General features: G+C 35.5%; 1 protein-coding gene across 3 annotated transcripts in view; it reads left to right on the plus strand.

Moving 5' to 3' along the window:
- SWT1 (SWT1 RNA endoribonuclease homolog) overlaps window positions 1-7,164 on the plus strand; it is a 181,378-nt gene that overhangs the window by 109,734 nt on the left and 64,480 nt on the right. The gene's annotated exons all lie outside the window — the stretch shown is intronic.

The following is a 7,164-nucleotide window of genomic DNA, read 5'->3' on the forward strand; positions in this document are numbered from 1 at the left end:
TCTGTGCTATTTTTTGCTTATCTTGCCATATAGAAATAAAAAGTTTAACCTCATTGAATTTCTTATGTTTTTATCTTGTTTCTTTTTTCCCTTTTTGTGTTTCCATTCAATTTTGTATTTGGTGATCAAATTTTTTATTCAGCTCTGGTCTTTTAATTAGAAGTGCTTGAAAGTCCTTTGTTTTGGTAAATGTCTGTTTTTCTCCCTGAAAAATTATATTAAGTTTTGCTCTGAAGGTGATTCTTGATTGTAATCGTAACTTTTTTGACTTCCAGTATATCGTATTCTAAGCCTCCAATTCTTTTTTTTTTCAAGCCTCCAGTTCTTTAATGTGGAAGCTGCCAAATCCTGTGTAAATTCTGACTGTAGTTCAATATTTGAATGATTTCTTTTTGGCTGCTTGCAGTACTTTCTCCTTGATCTGTGAGCTCTGGAATTTGGTTATGATATTCCTGGGAGTTTTCATTTTGGAATCTTTGAGGCAGTGATCACTAGATTCTTTAGATTTTTATTTTGCCCTCTATTTCTAATATATCAGGGTAGTTTTCCGTGATAATTTCTTGAAAGATGTTGTCCAGGCTTTTTTTCTTTTTTAATCCTGGCTTCCAGGTAGTACAATAATTCTTACGTTATCTCTCCTGGATCTATTTTTTTTTTCTTTAAAAAAAAAATTACACATTAGTCATGTTGTGAAAGATGAATCAGAACAAAAGGGAAAAGCCACAAGGAAGAGAAAATAAAAGAGAGAGAGAGAGAGAGAGAAAATAATATGCTTCCATCTGCATTCATACTCCATAGTTCTTCAGGATGTGGATAGCATTTTCCATCTTGAGTTTTTTGGAATTGTCTTATATCATTGTATTGCTGAAAAGAGCTAAGTCTCTCAAAGTTGATCCTCACACCATGTAGCTGTTACTGTGTACAATGTTCTGGTTCTGCTCACTTTGCTCAGTATCAGTTCATATAAGTTTTTCCAGGTTTTTCTGAAATCTACTTGCTCATCATTTATTATAGTATTCCATTACATTCATATACTATAACTTGTTCAGCTGTTCCCTAGTTGATGGACATCTTCTCAATTTCCAGTTCTTTGCTACCATAAAAAGAGCTGCTATAAATATTTTTGTACATGTGGGCCCATTCCCTTTTTTAAATGATCTCTTTGGGATACATACCTAGTAGTCCTATTGCTGGATCAAAGGGTATGCACAATTTTATAGTCATTTGGGTATAGTTTCAAATTGCTTCTGGATCCATTTTCTTATTCGTTTTTCCAATGAAAAATTTCACCTTTTCTTCTATTTTTAATGTTTTTTATTTTGTTTTATTATATCTTGATATCTTATAGAGTCATTAGTTTCCCCTTGTTCAATTCTAATTTTTAAGGCTTTATCTTCTTCAAGTGTGCTTTTTGACTTCCTTTTCCATTTGGCCAATTTTATTTTTTAGGGACTTATTTTCCTTGGTCATTTTTTTTTTATCTTTCCTCATACTGTTGATTCTTTTTTCATGATTCTCTTGCATTACTCTCATATCTTTTCCCCATTTTTCTTCTACTTCTCTAATTTGCTTTTTAAATCCTTTTAAAGCTCTTCCACAGATTCTTTTTGAGCCTGAGACCAAGTTAGGCTTTTCATGTGGAATCATTTTGACACTGTTGTCCTCTTCCAAATTTATGCCTTGATCCTCCTTATCACCATAGTAACTTTCTATACTTGAGCCTTTTTTTGTTTGTTTTTTACTTATTTTTTTCTACCTGTTCTTGTGACTTGGTGTTTTTATGTGAGAGTTGGGCTCTGGTCCTGTATTGTCCTAAGCTTTTTGTGCTGGGGCTCTGGGTCTTACTTCTGGCCTTCATTGGACTTCAAAGCTTAACTTTTTACTTTCTCTGGAGGGCTGGCTTCCTTTATGGCTTGTACTGGGGTGTTGAGCTGCTCATCTGGCCTGGGGTAGGACCCTGCACCTGGGTTACTATGGAAATAGGATCTCTCTGCTGGTAGACCCCAGGCACAGTTAGCCAGCCCTCAGACAGGTCTTTACTACTAGTCAGCAATGGGGTCAAGGCCTGGCTGATGACTTGTGCTCGGGGTGAGGTCACAGGGGTGGGGCCTTACTGAATTGCTTAGACTGCACACTTGCCTGTGGGGATGCTGGCTTGAAGGAGGGCAGGGCTTTGTGGGTAGATTGTCCTAGGCTTGGGGCTTTGTTACAGGCCCCTGCTCTGAGGCTGGCTGCTTCTACTAGGCTCTTGGACCTTACTCTCTTCTCACCCCAGTGAAACTGACCTTTCCTGCTGGATTGATGAGCTGCTTCCATGCTCTTAGACCAAATCTGAATCAGTTTTCTAGTTGTTTGGAGGGGAAATTGGGAGGGCTTCAGAGGGTTCCTTTGTTACTCCACCATCTTGGCACACGAAATCCTGGTTTTCTTTATAATTGCTCCTTGTTCCTGTTAAGAGCTTTATTGGAGTGTTTGTGGAGGATCACGTCTCCTCTAATGCCTAACACTCCGCCATCTTTCTAAATTTTGTCCATTTTAACCATTTTCCACAATCTTTAAAAGAATACTGACAGTGACTTAGTTACAGTGCTGCTTTTTCACTGTCTTTGGAAATAGATACAAGGTAATTGTGTGGAGAAGATACTAGCCTCTGAAGAAATTAGTAAAAGACTCCACATAAAAGGTAATGTTTCTGCTGAATCCTAATTTTGATATTTTACAGTTTCTAAGAGATGGAGTTGAGGAGTGAATGCATTTGAATATGGGGGATAGTGGATTGGAAATTGTGTGTTGTGTAAGAAACAGTGCTAGTTTGGCTTGACTGTAGTACATATGAAGAAAAACATGTAACAAGGTTGGAAAGATATGTTGGGCCTATGTTGTGAAGGGCTTTAAAGGCCAAACAAAGGACTTTATATTTTGAGAGGCAATAAGAAACCACTGGAGGTGATTGAATAGTGGAGTGATATAAAATCTTTTTGCAGCCATGTGTTAGGTAGATTAGAATAAAGAGTCATGAGACAGGGAGACAGATGTGGAAGGTAGATTAGAATGAAGAAGAGACATGGACCAGGAAGACAAATTAAGAGTCTGCAATAGTCCAGTTAAGATGTGATTAAAGCCTGAATTAAGTGAAGAGAAAGGGAGAGAGATACAAGATATGTTGTAGAAGTAGAGATGATAATGTTTCACAACTAATAGAATTTATTGGGGTAGGAGAATGAAGATTGGAGGATAATACCAAGATTGTGAACCTAGGTGACTAGAATGATCATGCTACCCTAACAAATAAGGATAGACTTATTCTGGTCTTTTTTTTTTAATGAAGTTTTTTACTTCATTAGGCTAGTTTCAACTAAATTTGATGAAAGGCCCATGACTATATAGGGCGTATAAAAATATAGGGGTATTGGGAAAGCCTTAAGTTTTCTTTTGTCTTAATAAAATCATCTTCTTATGAATGATAGTCTTTATTTGATAGTCAGTAGAGGGAAGTAGGTCATCCTTCATCACTAAACAGTCATGTATTCATTGAGCCACCTGCTTTGTGTTAAATGCTCTAAAGGATGCAAAACACTCATGCAAGACATTGTTGCTGGTTCTTTCAGCTGCTCTGAATTTCCAGTCATTCTTGTTTACTGGAGAATGCTAGGGTCATAGGTAGGCAGTTAAAAAATCTGCCTGCTTGTGGAGAGTGCTAACCACAGCTCTCAGAATGGCACATCCCATCACAGATAGGTGTGGCATTCCAAAGAAAAGTAACAGGTCTGAGCTGCATCTCAGATTAGTCATAATCACTCTTCTCTGGAAGTAGGGTGGGAGGTGAAGAATGATACATAAAAAAACTAATTTTTAAAAAATAATTAATTTTTAGTTTTCAAAATTCAGTTTCATAAGATGTTGAGTTTTAAATTTTTTCCTCCTCCCTCTCCTCCTCCTTCCCCAAGACAGCATATATTCTGATATAGGCTCTACTTATACATTCATATTAAACATATTTTCACATTAGTCATAATGTAAAGAAAAATTAGAACTAATGGGAACAACCACGAGAATGCAAAAGCAGAAGAATATAACAAAAGAAACAAAGAACAAATAGTATACTTCCATTTGCATTCAGACCCCAAAGTCCTTTCTCTGGATGTGGATAGCTCGTGAGAGTTGTCTTAGATCCTTGCATTGCTAAGAAATATAAGTCTTTCCAGGTTTTTCTGAAGCCTACCTGTTCATTATTTATTATAGAATAATAGTATTCCATTAAATTCATATGCCACAATTTGTTCAGCTATTCTCCAGTTGATGGACATACCCTCAATCCTTTGCCACCACAGAAGCTGCTATAAATATTTTTGTACATGTGGGTTAAAATTTTTTTTAATATGAATTTAATAACCTATTCAACAAAAGTTTGTTGAGATCCTGATATGTGTATTGTACTGTCTTAGATGAGTTAGCACTTGCTGTTAAGGAACTTTAAATATAAAAGGAAGATGGCATATACCAAAGGTCTGTTTATTAACAATTAATTAGATATTTATGGATTCATTTATACCTAACAGTCAAAAAATAATAACTGCATTTTATAAATGTTTGTCTTTGATCATGTACAGTCTAATGTCTAAAACTTTTGGGATTGTAGTTGATTAATAAGGGTCAGGTTAGAAATTAAACAGGTGGTTGCTGTTTTTCTCCTTGATGTACCAGTAGAGGGCATTGTGAATAAAGAAGTAAAGACATTTGCTTATCTGTTAGGGACTAAGCATTCAACTACTGTAATTGTCTGGTTACTTTTGATTTTGCAATTAGGCAAGAGATATTTAAATTAGTATATTATGTGAGTCACAAATTGTTTTTTGTCAAAAACCAGATACTTTGAGTTCTTAAATAAACTGAATCATGCCACATAATTTAATTATTAAAAGTCATGTATTTATTTTTTCATGAAGGTAGGTGGATTTTTTATTTGCAAACACTGAGAAGTGTGGCATTTATAACAATTACGAATATTTGAGAATTTGTTACTCCTTAAAATGTTGGAACTATTATTATTATTGAAAATAGTAAATCACATGAATGCTTTGTGATACTTTAAGTAGAATAAAAAGTGAAGAAAAAGCAGCCAAATCATTTAACTAAAGAACAGAATGTGTGCCTTAAACAAAAAGCAGTATAAGTGTAAAATTATAAAGAGTACTTTCTTATATAAACTAATTCTGTCTTGATGACAAAAACAGAAGTATATATGCTCATTGTTTTGTTAGCGCAAAGAATTGAACTATTAAACTCTAATACCCAATAATTAAATATTTACCATGGGCTGAAGAGTGTTAGCTAAGAAAAGCAAAGGAAACTAGCTTGACAAAAGCAAAATAAAAATAGGCCCATATTTTCCATCTGTTTTCTTTGCCAGAGTAATCTGTTTAAATAAATTTGTTAGCAGCTTATTTAGAAATTCTCTTCCTCCCTCTCATCTTTCACCCTATGTATATGTAGGAGCAATTATATTCTTACTAGTGGTTCTTTTATCTGAATATCAGAGGAGCCAAGGTTCTTTCCATGTAAACCTTGTATCTGATAACTCCCTTCTTCTCTTAGTCTGATAAGAGTAGAGTATGTCCTTAAGAGCAGTGCAAAAGACTCATCTTTCTAAACTGGCACATGTGGGAGGGTAGAGCATTTGGAGTATTTAGATGAATTTTTTTCCCCTTTTTAAAGATTGATTTAGGATTTTATAAAAATTAAGTTAACTTTATGATCTTTAGATTTTGTTTTGTGGTTGGAGAAATCCAAGCCTTCTTTAGTTCAAGCATCTTACTTAGCATCATTGTCTTTTGCCTAGGATATGAAGTAGACTTACTGAATTTTACTTAAGTCACCAAAAACTTTAATTTCTTTTCAGATCACATATTTAAAAACAATTATAGAAGTTATTTTTAAATTTAGAAATTCTTCCCTTCTGCCCTTCCTTCACTTATTGAGAAGGCAAAAAATATGATAGTCATTATACATATGAAGTCTTGCAATATGCATTTTTACCTATCCATGTTGCAAAACAAACAGCAAGAAAAATAAAGAATGTGAAAAAATGTGCTTCAACTGCACCCATTTTATCAGCTCCCTCGTTGGAGGTGGATACCACTTTTCATCATGAGTCCTTTGGAATTGTTTTGGATCGTTGTATTGGTCAGAGTAGCTAAGTCTTTCACAGTTGATCATTATAATTTTACTGTGTGTAGTGTTCTTCTAGTTTACTTTGCATCAGCTCATCTAAGTCTTTCCAGGTTTTTCTGAAGCCATCCCTTTTATCATTCCTTATAGTCCAATATTTCTAATTCTTTGCTGGCCCTCAAATTACTGCTATGAATATTTTTGTACTCATGAGTACTTTTCCTTTTTCTTTGATCACTTTGGAATATAGACCTTGTGGTGATTTTGTGGGTCAAAAAGTAGGCACAATTTTATAGCCCTTTGGACATGGTTGCAGATGTTCTCTAGAGTGATGTAATGTAATGCCAAAAGAAAGGCAACTTCCCAAGGTTCAGAATACCAGCATAGGTGCTCTCCATTTTATTCAGTGACAAACCAAGAACAGAGAAGATCAAAACATGACATCATTCCAAATACAGCATTTACTAAGTGTGATTAAATAATCTCCAAGGACTACCCCACCCCAGGACCTTCCAATCATTCAATCAATTACAAAGTCTCTGTTCTAAATACTTCTCCACCCCTAGGCTATACCTTAATTAAGTCCACCACAAAGCCCCTCTTCTCAAATGGAGATTAGTTTCCAAACATAAGGTCAAAAGTTCCCCACCCCTGGATCACAATTGAATCTACCCCAGAGTTACATCAAGTTTAAACACAGCACTTAATACCCAAATGGAGGTCTTTTCTTCATCTTGACGGGAGGCAAGTTCTCAGCAATCTTAGTTCCTGGGGAGACAAGGCTTAGCAAGGCCATAAGATACATTGCCAATCCCTTCATGAATTTATCCTCTGTCTGTAGAACAGTCCTAGAACCCCTGAACACATTAGCAAAGCCCTCTCCCAGGATTTCTGTAAACATACAACAAGAAAATCCTTCTTCAGGGCTTCTGAACCAACAGAAAGGCTCCCAGACCCCTGCAACAACAGCACTGTCCTTCACCAGTGGACAGTATT

Source organism: Petaurus breviceps, unplaced genomic scaffold (genome assembly GCF_028583685.1).
Source record: "Petaurus breviceps papuanus isolate PSGF00001 unplaced genomic scaffold, PetGlider_PUasm1.0 90895, whole genome shotgun sequence".
Lineage (NCBI taxonomy): Eukaryota > Metazoa > Chordata > Mammalia > Diprotodontia > Petauridae > Petaurus > Petaurus breviceps.